Here is a 20,438-nt window from a genome sequence, read left to right as displayed (position 1 = left end):
TATTTTGTGAATATTTTTTGCGGCATTACTCAATGAACAAGAGTTTTGCAATATATAAAATACATTTATTTAATTTATTTTAATTCTACATTATGTTATATAATATATATTTTACATACACATACTTTTTATCTGTATGTTTTTGCTCTAATCATTGGCCTTTGGGTCAGGCTACTCCCTCACATGAGAGACACCTGTTTTTCATGTATCTTTGTCCTATTTTTATTCTTATCAATAAAATATCTATTTTATAAAGGTATTCCTACTGTGACATGGTCCTTTCCACCCTCCTGCATTAGGATATTTGGAAGGCTATTCTTTTATCTCTATTTGTTTCAGTGACGTGGCATTCTTGGTAACCAAACTATTGATGGATTCAAAGTAAACTTGCCAGATTACAGACAACATTCAGTGTTATTCACTGTTTTAGGTAACTCTAATCCCTAAATATTCCCGCAGCAGCCTATACCACTCCCATGTGTCTTACTGTCTAAATATATATTTGCCTGAAATTCACTTACTATAATTTATAATAGTAATTTGCAAGCGTTGATGAACGATATTAAGGTGATTAAAACTATGGATGAGTGAATCCCTGTGTAACAGACAGCTGTCCAGCCAACACCTGAAGTGAATGGAGCGGAGGGCAAGCATGCGAATCGGCAGGTGTTGGCCAGGTTTTATTTCCTGCTCTGTACACAATCGCAACCAACATGTACCAGTGCTACTGTCACAGCTAACAAAGTACTTTGGTTCTGGGTAAAAGCAAAAATCTCAACAAGGCAAAAATATCACGTGATCAGTAAGGTGAAGGGTCTTTTTGGTCAATAGAAGAGTCAAGAAGGATGCTAAACAGAGAACCAAAACACAAGAATCCAAGGAGAAGGAATTTGTTAAGAAACTTGATGCCGCTCACGCTGAGGCCATGAAACTTAAGGAAGAATGTGACTTCTTGCTTCCTCAAAGAGAAAAAGGTAGTCGTGGAAGCATGGGAACATTAGACAAAAAGCTGGTCAAGGTCGAGGAAAGAAGATTTAGGAGAGAATTATAGGCAGAGAAGTGAAGAAAAACGGAAACTGAGCAAGTTCGGCAGTCAACAGCATCGGCTGAACTTTGCTGTAGTAGTAGCAACTGCAGAGACAACGGCGACAACATAAATATGCATGAATCTATTACAGTAAAAGGTAATTGAAAAATACCGCCATCTCGGGACAAAGGTAATCGGTATCACTATTAGTTGAAGTATGATAATCATAATAGAATTCTAAAACACACAAGGTGTTAGTCTCCAGAACCATTACACTCTACAAATCAGCTAAGGTAATCTAGAGGTGTTAAGGATCCAAACTGAGCTATTATAAAGTTGGCAACACATGCAAATATAATCCGGACCTGAAATATGGGAAAAAAACTCTGCGAATATAGATAATGTATAATCATTTTTATGCCATATACCCTTAAAAGGATATCATGGAAATGTTTATAAGTATATTGAAGGATTTACATCAGTGGTGTCAAACTCAAACACAGGGCCAAAATAAAAAAAACTTGGAGAATGTTGCCGGCCAACCAGTACAGTATAATGGGCCCACAGTCCTCCATACGGTATAATGACATAGGGGTGGTGGTTCTGGTGTAGCGGGACAAATATAAAATCACCCTGCAAGCCAGATTTGGCCCACAGGCCAGAGTTTGACACGTATGATTTACATAAACACAGAAGAATACAATTTGAGATCAAATAAATAAGAGGACCAAGTCCACATAAGCCCAGTTGGGGTAGTGACGTGTTGTGTGACAAAAACATGACGGAGGACAAGATCCCGGAAACCTCCTCCAGATAATCTCGAAAGATGATTCAGAGTGAAGAAAAAGAAAGGACTTCAACCACCTTTACTGCAATCTCTTTAAGTCCTCACACGTCACTACCCCAACTGGGCTTATTTGGACTTCGTCCTCTTATTTATTTGATCTCAAATTGTATTCTTCTGTGTGTTTATGTAAATCATACGTGTCAAACTCTGGCCTGTGGGCCAAATCTGGCTTGCAGGGTGATTATACATGGCCCGTGACACCAGAACCACCACCCCTGTGGGGCCATTATACTGTATGGATGATTGTGTGGGGCCCATTATACTGTATACTGGCTGGCCTGCAACTTTCTCCAAGTATTTTTTATTTTGGCCCTCTGTTTGAGTTTGACATCGCTGATGGAAATCATTCAATATACTTATAAACATTAGACTGATATCCTTTTAAGGGTATATGGTATAAAAATGATTATACATTATCTATATTGGCATAAGTATTTTCCTATATTTAGGTCCAGATTATATTTGCATGGGTTGCTAACTTTATAATACATCAGTTTGGATCCTTGATACCTATATTATCTTATCTAATTTGGGGAGTGTAATTGGAATTGGTTCTGGAGATGGTAACACTCAGCTCGTGTGTTTTAGAATTCTATTGTGATTGTCATGCTTCATCTAATAGGGATACCGATTACCATTGTCCTGAGATAGTGATATTTTTCAATTATCTATAATTGCCTTCTTCAATTACCTTTACTGTAATATTTATGCATTTAGGGACTCAAATATTTTGCCTTGTGTTCTTGCAAGCACATTTTTATTCTAACCATTGCTTACAATTTTTTTTCTGGTTACTTGCTTAGAAATATAACGCATCTTGTAACATATTGAGATCTGATGGTCTTTTGGGTAAATCTGGTATTACGCCATCTTTTCATACAAAAATGTACAAAAAAATGCGATGTGTATACTTGATTAAAGTTGCGCATCCGTACGCTCCCCTTCTGGGTGCGATGCACAGGATCAGACTGTTCGCTCTACTTTGCATGCGCGGTACGCGCCTCTAACAAGATGCACCATATAAATTGATGCCATTTACCTCACGCGCATGCGTGAATGTCAATAAGTGACTGGAACGCAAATTGGTCAATGTGCACATGTGCGGTAGCACATTTCCTTTTGATATGTGAATATGTTGCGGTCCGGAGCATGCGCAATTGTATCCCCAATATGGTTGCTCTCGGTAAAGTCGAACAGCCATTTATCTTTCTTTGATGGTCTGTTCATTTAAACAAATTCATTCAGCTGATACAGACCCGTGAGGAAGCCACAGTTTGTTTGGCGACACGCGTTGGGCATCTCTGCCCTGCAGCTCTCTTCCAACCATTTTCTAATCGAGGATCTTGCTATATCATGGCATTCAAAGGTTTGCGATATTTTCCTTTTGACACAATTATGTGTCTTGCATTTATCTCCAACAGCTCTGTTAGTTCTTTTATGGCACTTATTTGATGCTTACAATGCATGTCATTTTTATCATTGCTTTTCTAATTGGCAGAGTAGGTATTATTTTAGTTCATCTATTACTTTGACAAGTTTAGGCGGCCAATTTATTTCTGTTGGTACTTTTGTCAACATATACTATCCACAATTTGTATGGATAGTCTATAATTAATCATACTATGTTCTAAATGTTTACACCTTGACCATCGAGTCTTTCATATATTTCTAGGCATAGATTGTTAACAACACATGAAAATGTCCTCAGTGCTGTACTGTTCTACTATTATAAATCTTTTAGACTCTTTATGGTTGGCGGTTTGAGATGCATGGGCTATTTAGGCTTATTTTAGGTTAACAGTGTTTTCATGTAATTTTTGACTAAGTGTTTTTAATTGTTTGCTGAATGGTTCAATAAAATATTTTCTATTTTTGGTGATCCTTGTATCCATAGCATGTTTCTTTCTGGTTTCTGGTAAATTGGCAATTCATCACATGCTGCAGGCTCATCCCGAGTACTAGGTGGTGCCTTCTTTAAAATGTGTTTCACATGTTTGTTAAATTGTGTCTGGTGCCAACAGGTCCAAATATAAAGTTATAAAGTTGCCTGGAATCAACTGGATAAAACAAAGGTTTTCGGCTTGAATGGAGTTTCAACTGAGCTAGGACCACTTAAAAAGGAGTGTCTAGTTGAATTTTACACCAACCAGCTGGCACAATGCCATCCAAGAGATGATTACAAGGAATTGTTAACACTGGCACTCCTGTTCCTTGGTTCACTGGCAAACCCAGACATACACATCAACACTCCAGGCGCCTACCATCATGCTTGATGGATGGCCAAAGTGATATTCAGAGCGTATATCTTCATGATTCGTCACCAATTTCATTTAATTTTGACAGAGTTAAAAAGTCTCCGTCAATTTTGCACTTTTACTGCCTGCTTATACTTGAAGGCTGGTACCGCTGTCAGATCCCAGCCACATCTCCGTGAAATGACTTGACATTACTCCAAGAACTTGTAGCATACAAAGGAATCAACCAACCTGTTGCTGAGGCAGCAATAAAAACTTTCCACAGACACCTGTGGTACCTCACTGAGATTATGGTGGGTCTGGCTTTTTCTAACAGTTAGGTTCTAACTGCAGAAAAGGTTGAGATGGTTCTGGCGGTATAGCTATTGGGCTTAATTATGATTATTAATGAGTTGGGGGCGCCACTGGCGTAGGATGGTAGGGTGCCAACCTCCACGTAGGTAGGGATTAAGTTAGTTAGGGACAAAAAGAGGGATATTGCCCATTGGTCCTTTTTCCTTCTTTCCTCCTGTTTGTATGTGCTCAGGTCCTTTATGTCTCGCACTACCAAAAGGAACTGGCTACTCAATTATTATTGGGTTATGTGTTTAATATATTTTCCCCTTCTTCCTCTTTCATCTCATGCTCTTGTGGTGACATTAAAATACCAGTGACCATCACCTCTCTTCATTTAATGGATTTATTGTCTAATCAGAGGTATTGCTTCTGCTAGTATTTGTCCCTTTCGGTCAAGCATAAAAACAAGATTAATGTAATTTTTGACTCTGTACATGCTGAGAAAGGGCATGTGGAGCTCCTTTATAGAGTTTACATAAGGGTTCCACAAGGTGCCCCGCATAGGTTACGGGGGAATGCATATGTCCGCAGGGACTGCCTATCTCCCTGGCAATAGGGGTTGTTCTAGGGTTATGGACCTGAGCGCTTTTGTTTAGGCCCATTGCCGCACACCTGGGTGTGACAAGCACTCTTTGGAGCACATTCCATTTAGATTCCCTTTCTCTTTCCCAGGTCTATTTAAACTGGGGATATGTGGTATAGGGTTAGAAATTAAGCGAGTCCTGTCCCTGGCCCTTGGTGTATGTGTACAATTTAAGTATCATAACCATGAAAGAGGGTTATTTATTTTGGGAAGACTCTAACACTACAAATTGCTGCTTTATGGGTTAAATAAATATGTTACCTTTATATTTTCTCCTATCCAACAAGCATCTTTCAACATATCTTTTACATTGATCCTTATCTAGTTAGTATTAAAATAAGATGGTCACTGAAGTGTACCATTAGATGCTGTTCGTTGCATGACCATTATTGTATCTGAGCAGGACCTTTCTGGGTAAATTTTCCTGCTTTGAGTATAGGTGGGGTAACCAGTTATACATGTGAAAGGTCATGTGAACACCTGATGTTGTTGGGTGTGATAACTGGAGAAAAGGAGTGTATGAGTGGATCACTCTTTTATTGTGTATATGTTAGTCTGTGAGCACTTGCACCTTATTTTATAAGTCTTTGATTAAAAGTTAAATTTTAATTGATACACAGCTATTTCAGTGAGATGGTTCTGGCTCTGCAGAAGGAAGGCAACGATGTCTGCTCAACTCGCGTGCAGCCTGCCGAAGACCTTGTGTCACACAAGAAGCTTCAACACTTCATGTCGTCCAACACAAAAAACACTGTTTGTTGCACTGGAAATAAACCAAGATTTTCTTCATCAAGATCCTTGTCTATGGCACACTAATGCAAGTTACAATGATGCATCCTCAAGTCGCTGGATGGAAAATCATGAATGATGCCGCTGAACGCTCCATTGCCAGGGGCGTACATAGGAATCATGGGGCCCCATAGCAGAAGCTCTGATTGGAACCCCCCCCCCCCCAAAAAAATAAATAAATAAATAAATTGTCGGGGTCACCAAAGATCAGATCTCACAACTTTCCATCCTTTACATAGTAATTTTCCTCCTGCTCGAGTCCTAGATCTCTTTCATTGCCCCATAAAGTGTGATGCCAATAAAAGGGCCCCCCAAACACAGTATGATACCCCCATGGTGAATTCCTCCACATGCACAGCATAATGACCCTACTGTACCCCACCTCAACTTCCAGGGAAAAGTATGCTGACCCTAACACAGTATGATCATCCCCCAACTGTGAGCCCCTACAGCTAAAGATGATGGTACATAATAAGGGAGGGTGTTAAACATAATAAAAGAGGAAACTATATAACTAAGGATGGCGCTATACATAATAAGTGAGTACACTATATACTAAGGGACTGTGCTATACATAATAAGGCTACATTCCTGCATCCGTGTGCAGTGTCGGTGTGCTGCCCTGTTTTACCGACGCATTAAGCATGTCCTATTCTAATCCTCAATATCGGATCAGAACAGGACATTCCCTGACCCTCACAGATCTCATTCTCAGATCCGTGATTTTCATGGATGTGTGAATTGATCTATAAAACTGTACGAGTCAGTGGACCATCCGATAAAAAAATCTGGCAGCACAAGGACATTTCACACAAATGTGAGAATGCAGCCTAAAGCCCCCATCTCACATAGCGAGATCGCTAGCGAGATCGCTAGCGAGATCGCCGCTGTGTCACAGTTTTGGTGACGCAACAGCGACCTCACCAGCGATGTCGCTATGTGTGACACTTTGCAGTGATCAGGCCCCTGCTGTGAGGTCGCTGATCGCTGCAAAGTGTCCTGGACCATTTTTCTGTGTGTGACCAGCGGGAGCAGCGATCAGGCTGGTAACCATGATAAACATCGGGTTACTAGGGGCACACGCGTTCCAGCGCCACCATATTGCTCTGTCCCAGCGCCTCCATATTGCTCTGTCCCAGCGCCTCCATATTGCTCTGTCCCTGCGCCACCATATTGCTCTGTCCCTGCGCCTCCATATTGCTCTGTCCCAGCGCCTCCATATTGCTCTGTCCCAGCGCCTCCATATTGCTCTGTCCCAGCGCCTCCATATTGCTCTGTCCCAGCGCCTCCATATTGCTCTGTCCCAGCGCCTCCATATTGCTCTGTCCCTGCGCCTCCATATTGCTCTGTCCCTGCGCCTCCATATTGCTCTGTCCCTGCGCCACCATATTGCTCTGTCCCAGCGCCTCCATATTGCTCTGTCCCAGCGCCTCCATATTGCTCTGTCCCAGCGCCTCCATATTGCTCTGTCCCAGCGCCTCCATATTGCTCTGTCCCAGCGCCTCCATATTGCTCTGTCCCAGCGCCTCCATATTGCTCTGTCCCAGCGCCTCCATATTGCTCTGTCCCAGCGCCTCCATATTGCTCTGTCCCCCCACCTCCCCTCCCCAGTGTTTCAGTAAAAAAAAAAATAAATAAATAAATACTTACCTCAGCAGCTCAGCTCGCTCCCCTGCAGCATTCTCCTGGCTGCCGGCAGCTTTCTTCCTGACCCAGGCACGCGCTGGATGATGACGTCATGAAGCTGCACGTGCCTGGGTCAGGAAGGAAGCAGAGGACGATCCCTGCAACTCCGCTGCTATTCTTCTCCTGACAGCAGCGGAGCTGCAGGGATCGCTCCCTACGCGCCGCGTGCAGGGAGCAGCTGCACCTTGCGGGCCCCTTAGTGCAGCTCCATGGTGGGGACCCAGCACAGCTGCACCGGCGGCGGTATGTCCGCCCCTGGACTACTATGGGGCCCTCTAGGCTCACGGGCCCCCTGGGCTCACGGGCCCCATAGCAGTCGCGTGGTCTGCCGCCATTGGCGGTACGCCACTGTCCATTGCACTCATGAGCACATTCAATTCATCACTGAGCACTCAAGAAGACTAGAAATAGTTTATTATCCAGTGTGTGGAAAAGCATCACCATGACATGACTATCCTGAAGCAAATAAAGGGTGTTTCGTTAAAAAAAAAAGTGAAACTACTGTAAAGTTGTACATTTACTTTGCTGCAAGACATTACAAATAATTGCAACATTGTTTACTGGTAACTCAATCATCACAAAACTAACAATGTTACGAAATTTTGTGTATGTTACAATCACACCAAAATGGAATTATACCCAGGGGTGAGACCTAAAAATTGGCACAAAAATTTCCTGGTGCCTGTACTCAGCTACTTGCATTTCTCCACATTGCAAGGACATTTTTTATTGAATAGATAAAGCATTTCGAAAGCACAGTTCCCTTTTCAAAAGGGAACCCGTCAAGTAGAAAATGCCGTCCGATCTGGAGATTTTTATAGAAATGTAGCGGAGCCAATTGATATATACTATAAAAAAAAATATTTCCTTACTTTATATAACTTAATATATTGGGGGAAACACAGAGAGCACAAGAGTAGTTAGCAAAGAGGCAAAATCTTTATTAATGATACATGATCACAACAGTAAAAAGTAAATAAAGAAATGACATAGCAAGGGGATCGGGAAAACACAGTGCCGAAAGCTAGACCGCCCCTGGCAAAACACTAGCTAAGCAATCCAAATTACAAAAATGCAAGTAAATCAACAGGCATAAGGAACACTCCATGGGTATATAACCACAGATAAGAACAGTAGATAAAAATGCAAGTAAAACTACAGGCATAAGGAACACCCCATGGGTATATAGCCACAGATAAGAACAGTAGATAAATATCACAATTAACCCCTTTAAAAAGTCAATGAGGCAAATATACACACTCAGGGTAAGTATAACAATCACTGAGTAGTGACAATTTATGTAAACATCCAAGATGGGAGTGAGTTACGTAACTACCCTATGCCATGTAGTGCTAGATAAAGAAATGTATAGAAAGAGTACCCGGACCTAAATGAAAACACTCACCCAGTGAGAAAATGTCCGGGATACAGAACGCTCGTTCAAGTTGCCCAGTGTCAGAGTGTCCAAAAGACAGGAAGCTCGCAAGGTGCCAGGGGAGTCAAAGACCGTGCTGCATGTGAGGACGCGCCCCGACGCGCGTTTCGCTTTCTTTTTCAAGAGGCGCTGTATGTCTGCCTGACAGGACCTGATTATATACGCCCACAACTAGTCATGTGGTGCTTAAAACAGAAACTCATTGGAGTATAGCGGCGCGTGTACCCGAAGCCGCGCCCCCCGCTACCAACGTCACAGCTGTCAAGTCTCGAGCGCACACCAGGGGGCGTGCCTAGGAAACGCCCCCGGGGGCGCGCCAGGGACAGGAGACAGCCGGACGCGGGCACGGGCCGGCAAAGAGCCGGAAACTATATGCACCATCAATGTGTGAAAGGAAGCAGAGCTCAGTGAGACAGACCAAGAGTAGTGGGCTGAAAACTGAATAATAAGATACACAGTAAGTAAGACAAAAATGCTCTTAGGCATAAACATATACATGAAATAGCTTAGTGGAACATGATTATAAAAAAGAGATCCATTCAATAACTCTAGATGGTTATAATAAATACCCAAAGGGGTGAGTATAAACAAGTCAGAAAATATATGTATAAATATAAGGACTAATCAATAGAGCCATTTCCGACGGGGAGAAAGATGAAAAAATGGAGGAACTCTTGAAAGATGCTCCATCATGTCCGCTATAGGATGCCTTGAAACAAGGAGTGAAAAAGGTCCATATGGCACACATAACCAATGTATTAGTAGCCACGAGTCTAGAAACATAAAAAAAAAAAAACAAAAACAAATTTTCATTAAAGCCAAATCTGTGTCGGACCCCCGGGAGCTCAGAACCTTACCGCGACATTTTAAACAAGTACACGACTGTGACCCACGCAGCCTCCTGGTGCGTGGAATCGACGTGGTACATCTGGGCTCTCGGGGGGGTGACTATAAACTCTGCCTTGCACAAAAAGAGGCCAGGTGGATTAGTGCCCTTGACACCCTGGCACCGCGCGGCCTTAATGAAAATTTGAGCTTTTCTTCATACTTATGATTGGGTTCCCTGTATCTGGCTTTTGCTCTCCCTCAGTGTTCATTATTCTTTCTGATCTAAAGTCCGTGCTCTTGTTTTTAGCCTGTTTTTATCCTGTTTCTAATTGTGTTTTTTTTTTTTTTTTTTATGTTTCTAGACTCGTGGCTACTAATACATTGGTTATGTGTGCCATATGGACCTTTTTCACCCCTTGTTTCAAGGCATCCTATAGCGGACATGATGGAGCATCTTTCAAGAGTTCCTCCATTTTTTCATCTTTCTCCCCGTCGGAAATGGCTCTATTGATTAGTCCTTATATTTATACATATATTTTCTGACTTGTTTATACTCACCCCTTTGGGTATTTATTATAACCATCTAGAGTTATTGAATGGATCTCTTTTTTATAATCATGTTCCACTAAGCTATTTCATGTATATGTTTATGCCTAAGAGCATTTTTGTCTTACTTACTGTGTATCTTATTATTCAGTTTTCAGCCCACTACTCTTGGTCTGTCTCACTGAGCTCTGCTTCCTTTCACACATTGATGGTGCATATAGTTTCCGGCTCTTTGCCGGCCCGTGCCCGCGTCCGGCTGTCTCCTGTCCCTGGCGCGCCCCCGGGGGCGTTTCCTAGGCACGCCCCCTGGTGTGCGCTCGAGACTTGACAGCTGTGACGTTGGTAGCGGGGGGCGCGGCTTCGGGTACACGCGCCGCTATACTCCAATGAGTTTCTGTTTTAAGCACCACATGACTAGTTGTGGGCGTATATAATCAGGTCCTGTCAGGCAGACATACAGCGCCTCTTGAAAAAGAAAGCGAAACGCGCGTCGGGGCGCGTCCTCACATGCAGCACGGTCTTTGACTCCCCTGGCACCTTGCGAGCTTCCTGTCTTTTGGACACTCTGACACTGGGCAACTTGAACGAGCGTTCTGTATCCCGGACATTTTCTCACTGGGTGAGTGTTTTCATTTAGGTCCGGGTACTCTTTCTATACATTTCTTTATCTAGCACTACATGGCATAGGGTAGTTACGTAACTCACTCCCATCTTGGATGTTTACATAAATTGTCACTACTCAGTGATTGTTATACTTACCCTGAGTGTGTATATTTGCCTCATTGACTTTTTAAAGGGGTTAATTGTGATATTTATCTACTGTTCTTATCTGTGGCTATATACCCATGGGGTGTTCCTTATGCCTGTAGTTTTACTTGCATTTTTATCTACTGTTCTTATCTGTGGTTATATACCCATGGAGTGTTCCTTATGCCTGTTGATTTACTTGCATTTTTGTAATTTGGATTGCTTAGCTAGTGTTTTGCCAGGGGCGGTCTAGCTTTCGGCACTGTGTTTTCCCGATCCCCTTGCTATGTCATTTCTTTATTTACTTTTTACTGTTGTGATCATGTATCATTAATAAAGATTTTGCCTCTTTGCTAACTACTCTTGTGCTCTCCGTGTTTCCCCCATTTGATATGAGTAGGCAATTTGAACCTGGTACTGGACTACTTGTCCTGATACCAGGTTTCATACTTTAGTTTTATATTGGCCAGTTTTTTGTCTTATATATGTTTTTCTGTATTTTTACAGTTTTCATTTGGCCCATAATGGACTTTCGCGCTCGAGATACCACTTGGCTTGCGCAGTTAGATGAGTTATCCGGCAACGGGGGTTTGGTGGTGCCGGACATTGATCAGACACTGAGGGAGGGAATTGCCAGCTTCAGGGCCCTAATTAAGCGGAGATGCCGCACCTGGTGGAACCATGCTTTCCTCACTAAATATATCGAGAAATCTCTGATTCCTAGAGGCCTGAGGATACAGATTTTCCCCTCTTTTAAAATTGAAGATGAATCTTTTAAAAACAAGTGGGAATCCTTGGCTAATAACTGTTCACTTGGTTTCCTGGGTCTTCTCAAGGAGTACAGTGAAAAATCTCTTCGGGAATTAGAATCGGAGATTGACCTTCTACAAGTACAACTTAAGAAGGATTTGCCTAGTGAGGACCTTAAGAAACTTCAAGAGGAAATTGATGTGGACTGTCAGAAATTGGTCAAGGAGATTCAAGTTTTGAAAACAAAAAAATTTCAACGTGATATAATGGACATGTCCACTCATAGAGTGTACCGGTGGAGATCACCGATGGAAAATCCAAGACCGAGATCTCGTAATAATTCCTTTATACGGTCTAGGTCCACCTCGATTGCCTCAGGTACCTCTAGTGAAGGCCATTTACCTGTCGTCAGCGCGGACTCTCAGGGAGGCTCCGCGGCTCGACCTATTGGAAACATTCAGACGAGACCGAATAATAGGAGGAAAAAGACGGTTCCCTTTCAGGTTGGTGATCCTTGTGGAGGGCTCCGCGTCATGAACCTTACCAATCACACTCTGACCGAGACACAGATGGAGGTCCTTGCTATGGGCCTGTCATTTTCTCCTACTAATTCATTTGACTACTTTACGGCCCTCAAGGACCTCCACCTGTTTGCTCGAAAATTGATTTTGAAAAAACTTCATTCTAGGCCGGATGGTGATCATGTCCCGGCGGTGACGGAGGAGGAGGCCTTGCAACACCTGGAGGATCTTTTACTGGAACAAACCATTCCTCCCTCAGGTGGGTTACCACAGGCTAGGATTCCTAAGTCAACGAGGTTCCCTCCCTTGTCTATTTGTCCGGCAGTGGAAATTTTTGTTAATTTAGTGGCGGAGGATTTTAAAAAACTCTCCACACGGAGAAGGTTTGATAACCTAACCTCCGTCCAACGCCAAGCGATTCGACAACTTCAAACTCTTAAGGACACAGTCATTAAGCCGGCTGACAAGGGAGGGAATATCGTCCTGTGGCCCCACCACAAATATGAGAGGGAGGCTTTGCGACAGCTGAGAGATAAGGAGACTTACTCTAGGCTGTCATATAACCCCACGGCCTCCTTCTCCGCCACCCTGCAGGGTATCTTGGCCCGGGCTTGTGAGGGGGGTATTATTGATAAGAGGACTGTGGAGGCTTTAACTGTTCGTTCCCCGAAAACAGCTACTTTTTATTTACTCCCCAAAGTACATAAAGATGCCGTTAACCCCCCTGGACGTCCGATCGTGTCCGGCCTGGGTGGGTTATGTGGTCCCATCTCACAATATGTTGACAGCCATTTGAGACCACTTGTTGGGACCCTCCCATCCTATATACGTGACACGACGGACGTCCTTACTAGGGTTGATGGCATCTCCTTGGAACCTGGCACTATCATGGTCACGGCCGATGTGGAGAGTCTGTATACCTGTATAGATCATGATCTTGGTATGACTTCAGTCGAGCTCTTCCTTGGGGGTTCCGACCTGGACGGCCCCTCACGGGGTTTCATTCTCGAGCTCCTCCGCTTTATCCTCTGCCATAATTATTTTCTTTTCAAAGACACGATATACCTGCAGCGACGTGGGACGGCCATGGGGGCGGCCTGTGCACCATCGTATGCAAACCTCTTCCTTGGTGCTTGGGAGAGGGACATTTTTGGGGGCGATGGTGTGCGTGGCGCCGACCGGGTCGTGGCATGGCTCAGGTATATCGATGATGTCTTATTCTTTTGGCGGGGTTCGGCGGGGGAGCTTGATGACTTCATGGGGCGGCCTAACACCAATGAGTGGGGTATTAAATTGACGTACACTTATAGCCTTACACGCTTGGACTTCCTGGATGTCACTCTGATGGTGGACTCGCACTCCCTCATTCAGACTGACGTCTACAGGAAGCCCACAGCGGTGAACTCCTTGGTGCATGCTGCCTCTGGTCATACCCTTTCTACCATTAGGGCCGTCCCGGTCGGACAGTTCCTAAGGATTAAGCGTATTTGCTCGACGGAGTCTAGCTTCGAAATGCAGGCGGCAGTACTAACTCAACGCTTCAAACAGAGAGGCTACAGTAATCGCTGCATCGGCCGTGGCTATGGTAGAGCTCGCAGCACCCCCCGCAGTTCTCTATTATATCCCTCTCCCAGACCTTCTCTTTCCGGGCCTCCTGAGAGGACCCGCTTCATTTCCACTTATAATCATGAGTGGCTCTCTATGAGGCGGGTCCTCTCACGACATTGGAATGTTCTTGGGGCGGAGCCCTCCTTGAGGGACGTGGTGGGACCATTTCCATTAATGACTGCCAGACGCGCTAAAAATCTGGGCGATCTGGTTACTTCAAGTCATTATGTCCCACCAGCATCTAATCCGTTTGGGTCGCGCGGTCCCAGGGTTGGGTCCTATCCATGTGGCCATTGCAGAGCCTGCGCCAATGTCCTTCGTAGTTCGTCCTTTACGAGCTCGGATGGCTCCCGCACTTACCGAATCCTCAGATATATTTCCTGTGGTACTACGCACGTGGTCTATTACGCCACGTGCAGCTGTAAGAAAATCTACGTTGGTCTCACCACAAGGGAATTGAGGGTACGGGTGCGGGAGCATGTGCGGGACATTGGCGCAGCCAAATCTGTGTCGGACCCCCGGGAGCTCAGAACCTTACCGCGACATTTTAAACAAGTACACGACTGTGACCCACGCAGCCTCCTGGTGCGTGGAATCGACGTGGTACATCTGGGCTCTCGGGGGGGTGACTATAAACTCTGCCTTGCACAAAAAGAGGCCAGGTGGATTAGTGCCCTTGACACCCTGGCACCGCGCGGCCTTAATGAAAATTTGAGCTTTTCTTCATACTTATGATTGGGTTCCCTGTATCTGGCTTTTGCTCTCCCTCAGTGTTCATTATTCTTTCTGATCTAAAGTCCGTGCTCTTGTTTTTAGCCTGTTTTTATCCTGTTTCTAATTGTGTTTTTTTTTTTTTTTTTTTTTTTTTTATGTTTCTAGACTCGTGGCTACTAATACATTGGTTATGTGTGCCATATGGACCTTTTTCACTCCTTGTTTCAAGGCATCCTATAGCGGACATGATGGAGCATCTTTCAAGAGTTCCTCCATTTTTTCATCTTTCTCCCCGTCGGAAATGGCTCTATTGATTAGTCCTTATATTTATACATATATTTTCTGACTTGTTTATACTCACCCCTTTGGGTATTTATTATAACCATCTAGAGTTATTGAATGGATCTCTTTTTTATAATCATGTTCCACTAAGCTATTTCATGTATATGTTTATGCCTAAGAGCATTTTTGTCTTACTTACTGTGTATCTTATTATTCAGTTTTCAGCCCACTACTCTTGGTCTGTCTCACTGAGCTCTGCTTCCTTTCACACATTGATGGTGCATATAGTTTCCGGCTCTTTGCCGGCCCGTGCCCGCGTCCGGCTGTCTCCTGTCCCTGGCGCGCCCCCGGGGGCGTTTCCTAGGCACGCCCCCTGGTGTGCGCTCGAGACTTGACAGCTGTGACGTTGGTAGCGGGGGGCGCGGCTTCGGGTACACGCGCCGCTATACTCCAATGAGTTTCTGTTTTAAGCACCACATGACTAGTTGTGGGCGTATATAATCAGGTCCTGTCAGGCAGACATACAGCGCCTCTTGAAAAAGAAAGCGAAACGCGCGTCGGGGCGCGTCCTCACATGCAGCACGGTCTTTGACTCCCCTGGCACCTTGCGAGCTTCCTGTCTTTTGGACACTCTGACACTGGGCAACTTGAACGAGCGTTCTGTATCCCGGACATTTTCTCACTGGGTGAGTGTTTTCATTTAGGTCCGGGTACTCTTTCTATACATTTCTTTATCTAGCACTACATGGCATAGGGTAGTTACGTAACTCACTCCCATCTTGGATGTTTACATAAATTGTCACTACTCAGTGATTGTTATACTTACCCTGAGTGTGTATATTTGCCTCATTGACTTTTTAAAGGGGTTAATTGTGATATTTATCTACTGTTCTTATCTGTGGCTATATACCCATGGGGTGTTCCTTATGCCTGTAGTTTTACTTGCATTTTTATCTACTGTTCTTATCTGTGGTTATATACCCATGGAGTGTTCCTTATGCCTGTTGATTTACTTGCATTTTTGTAATTTGGATTGCTTAGCTAGTGTTTTGCCAGGGGCGGTCTAGCTTTCGGCACTGTGTTTTCCCGATCCCCTTGCTATGTCATTTCTTTATTTACTTTTTACTGTTGTGATCATGTATCATTAATAAAGATTTTGCCTCTTTGCTAACTACTCTTGTGCTCTCCGTGTTTCCCCCATTTGATATGAGTAGGCAATTTGAACCTGGTACTGGACTACTTGTCCTGATACCAGGTTTCATACTTTAGTTTTATATTGGCCAGTTTTTTGTCCTAACTTAATATATTGCTCTGAACCCCTGTTCTTTCTATGCATACAAGTCCAGTGAAAGGCTCAATTAGAGCCGGCCCTAGAGCGGTGCAGACAGATAGTGGTCATTCAGTAAGTTCCCACTGGACTCCTAAACCTCTGCTCTTTCTATGCTTAGAGCAATATATTAAGAGTTATACTGAATAATTACCCACAAAATCACATAATCCGCTCTTCTCCTATTGATACAATACTGCCTGTTGATCATACAACTTTCTAAAAATTATGCATTTCACTTAGACATGGAAAAAAACGCCCCAACATTCTGGACAGCAGTTACATAAATGTGCATGCTATATAGCAACTCACCCAACATGTTCAGGGTTCCTATTGTGTTGGTTTTTAACGTCTTGATTGGATTATACATGTAATTAGGAGGAGAAGCAGGAGAGGCTAAATGGTAAATTTGGGCCACTGTGAAGAAAAAGAAAAACCACCACCACATGTAACAGTGAACTTTAATTGCAATTTATTTCTAAAATGACTTATTCCTGAAAAATGTACAATTATTACCTATCCAATTAATATCAGTTTCAATTGTTCCTCATGTAACTTAAGGGAATGTGTCAGTAGATTTTTGCCATCCATTTAATCTGACAGCAGCATAATGTAGAGGCAGAGATCCCAATTCCAGTGATGTGTCACTTACTGGCTAATGCTGGTTGTTTCAATAGTAAAAAAAATAATAAATTCAACGGTTTATCAGCTGGAGATCATTACTAGATGACTAGGCGTCTCACGCCACGTGGTTCATTTGCGCTGTGTAATCCAACCACTGGTTGGCAGCTTTCTGCCTATGCACAATGTACACAAAAGCTGCCAATCAATGGTGTGGGTGGAGTCATATAGACAGCATTCAGGCAACTGCTAGACCGGCAGCAAAGAAAACTACACCAAGCAGACCACTAAGTGACATCACTGGAATCAGGATCTCTGCTCCTACATCATGCTGCACTACAAAAACATAGCAAACACCTGCTGAAAGACTCCCTTTAATAATTGATTTTCCACAGAATATTTGCCCTGGAACCTGAACGTGGTCTCTAATGAAGCAGTTTTGTGTGATGAAATGCAAGGATATCCCAAATCAAGGCGTGGGCTGAGGCAGAGCAACAGTACCGACCCCCGAGCTGCATCTTCTACCAACATCAAATGTTGTAATATTTAAAACTCAGATGACATATGGAGGTGGGCTTAGTGTAATAGAAGTTGAAAGGGTTATGCCATTTAGATCTGTTTAGGGACCCAATTCATCAACATTCACAATAGGTAGTACAAAATTATTATATTAAGAAACTCTTATAATGAAATGCTTCTGCACATACCCTATGTGTAAGGAATCTGCAGCCAGTAAAAAACTCCAGGGGGCCGATTCATAACAGTTTGCACCAAAACGCTACAATAAAAATGTTGCAAGATTTTTCACAGCTCAAAAATCGCACCAAAAGGTCATGCCTCTTGGCATTTTTCAGCCATTTCCCCCCAACAGCTGGATGGGGCGAGGGCAAGCGCCACTGAAGTGACTTAAAGGGGTACTCCGGAGATAAATAAAATAAATAAGTTGTACTGTCCCTGCCCTCTATAAAGATGAGATGCCCTGCGCACTTCTGTTATCATTAGAGCACTTGTAATTCAGTGTGACAGCAGCTGCTCCCCTCTGGGACAATACATCACAGCAGTGTGAAGCTCTCCGCTGTAAGAAACAGCCAGTCCGAGAAGAAGGAGCATGTCAAGGGAGTGGCCTGCTCTTGGCTTTTAATAGCAACAGATGTTGTGGGCAATATGCCCTTTTCCAAGATGGCGCCAGTATACCTGGTCTTCTAGTGCACAGATGCGGAAGTCCTTACCTCCTGTTCTGACATGCGTGGTATTAGCTACAGGAACGCCGAGATTTTGGCGCTATATGCAAATGCAAATTGGGGTGAGCCATGTTTCCCTATTTGTATACACAGCTGCTGCATATGATCAATTATGTATTGATATGAGTGTTATGGCTGTAAGCCTGTTTACATTGTTGTTTTGCACTAAGTCATTTACACTGATTATGCACCATCATGTCTTGTAATATTATTTATCTGAAAGATTATGTATATTATGCACTTTTCATGTAATTGCTGCTGATTACTATTGTAATTAGATCGCCTTAAACACTCTGCACTTGCACCTTACCTATGCTTGAGAAAGGGCCACAATTTTGGACTGAAACGTTGCCATATGGGCTATTAAACATGTATGTATGTATGCATGTATATACACACACACATATACAGGGTGGTCCAAAAGTAGGTGGCCAGAAAATAATAACATTTATTTTGATTTATATATAAAATGATATTTACTAACACAAGCATAACATTGACAATTAAATTTTATTCTGAACAATAATACAAAAGCCCTTAAATTTTATCAACGCAGGTGCGGAAACTGTTTTCCATTACAAGTTGCACAGCTTTGAAGTCGCCTCTTACGTTTAAACAAACTTTTTTGCACAAGTCTCTTTGGGTATTAATTTCTTGAAATGCATCTCATGTAATTTTCAAATCACTGACACTTTTTGGTTTTCGACTATAAACTTTGTCCATGAGTACTCCCCAAAAGAAAAAATCCATTGGGGTCAAGTCTAGTGAAAGTGCCGGCCAATCAAATGGGCCTCTTCAGCCAATCCATTTATTAGGAAATGTTTCATCAAGATACTCGCGGACCACTCTTGAATAATGTGGAGGGTCCCCCATCTTGTTGGAAATAAAGGTAATTTGAATTAGGCTGTTGCTGTAACTGGGGAACAACTTGATTCATAAGAATTTCGAGATACTTATCTCCTGTGACTGTTCCATAACCTTCATAACCTTATGTCCACCTACTTTTGGACATGTATGTACGTACACACACACACACACACACACACACACACACACTAGGTGGCGCTCATAGCAATCTTTACATGACAACCACAGGGGTCTGCTGCGTGATGGGGTCACCGATGGGCAGGGTAAGTGACGCGCTTACGGCACTGTTAAATGCTGCTGTCAGAGATTGACAGTGGCATTTAACTGGTTAACAGCCGTGGCTGGATTGCAATTCCACCCGCGGCTGTTGCAGGCACATGTCCGCTGTATAAATCAGCTGGCATTTGCCCGGTTCAGTGCAGACTCAGCGCCAGAGCCCCTGCTGAACCGACCTTTCCAACGTGGTGCGTACTATTACTGACCATGTTGGAAAGGGGCTAAAATCACATTTCACTGATTAAAGCAATCTGTCACAAGGTTTCTGCCGCATAATCTGAGTGCAGCATAAACGTAGAGGCAGAGAACCTGATTCCAGCAATGTGTCATGCCACTTACTGATCTGCTTGCTGCAGTTTTGCTAAAAAAAAACAAAACAAAAAAACAAACAAACACACACACACGCGCACACACACACACGCACACGTGTGTGTGTATGTGTGTGTGTATATATATAATTTTCCAAGTGCCAATTGAAACATGTGTTCACTTTGCACTTGCATTTCTTTTAATCTCCCCACTGTCTGCCAAGTTACCTACATTATAGATCCAAACAGAATGTTAGATTCCTCTGCTGAGGCTGTTTCACGTAAGGACACGTAACGTGGTCCCCAGCATGGGACACCCATTCAGGGCCGGCGTAAGGGCAGGCAGACTAGGCATCTGCCTGGGGCCCCCAGCACGTGGCGTGCCGCTATAGGGCCCGTGAGTTCGTCCCCCCGCATCGCTCATTGAACTGTATCGGCAGCGGGGGAATGACTGTGCCTGCAGAGTGGAGCTGCTGAGACGCTCTGCAGAGCATGGAGCAGCTGGAGAACGAGGAGAGGTGAGTATTGTATTTGTTTTTTTATACGTGGTGACCATAATACTGCAGAACTGGGGGGCTGCATTATACTGTATGGAGTGGCTGAATTATACTCTATGGGGGGGCAGAATTATACTTTATCGTGGACTATGGGTTGCATTATATTATATGTACTATATGTTTGGCTGCATTAAACTATAGAGCGGCTGCATTATACTCTATTAAGGACTAAGGAGAATGCATTATACTATATGAAGGACTATGGGGAGTGCATTATACTATATGAAGGACTATGGGGAGTGCATTATACTATATGGAGGGCTATGGGGAGTGCATTATACTATATG

At 43.5% G+C, this 20,438-nt stretch overlaps 1 pseudogene; it reads right to left on the bottom strand.

The window, feature by feature from the left end:
• LOC141213276 (UDP-glucuronic acid decarboxylase 1-like) overlaps nt 1-18,033 on the bottom strand; it is a 116,672-nt pseudogene extending 98,639 nt beyond the window's left edge.
• Between the last annotated feature and the right edge of the window lie 2,405 nt (nt 18,034-20,438).

Source organism: Phyllobates terribilis, unplaced genomic scaffold (assembly GCF_046119375.1).
Source record: "Phyllobates terribilis strain yellow unplaced genomic scaffold, ASM4611937v1 Scaffold_191__1_contigs__length_3620865, whole genome shotgun sequence".
NCBI classification, from domain to species: Eukaryota; Metazoa; Chordata; class Amphibia; order Anura; family Dendrobatidae; genus Phyllobates; species Phyllobates terribilis.
This window is presented reverse-complemented; position numbering and strand designations above follow the sequence as displayed.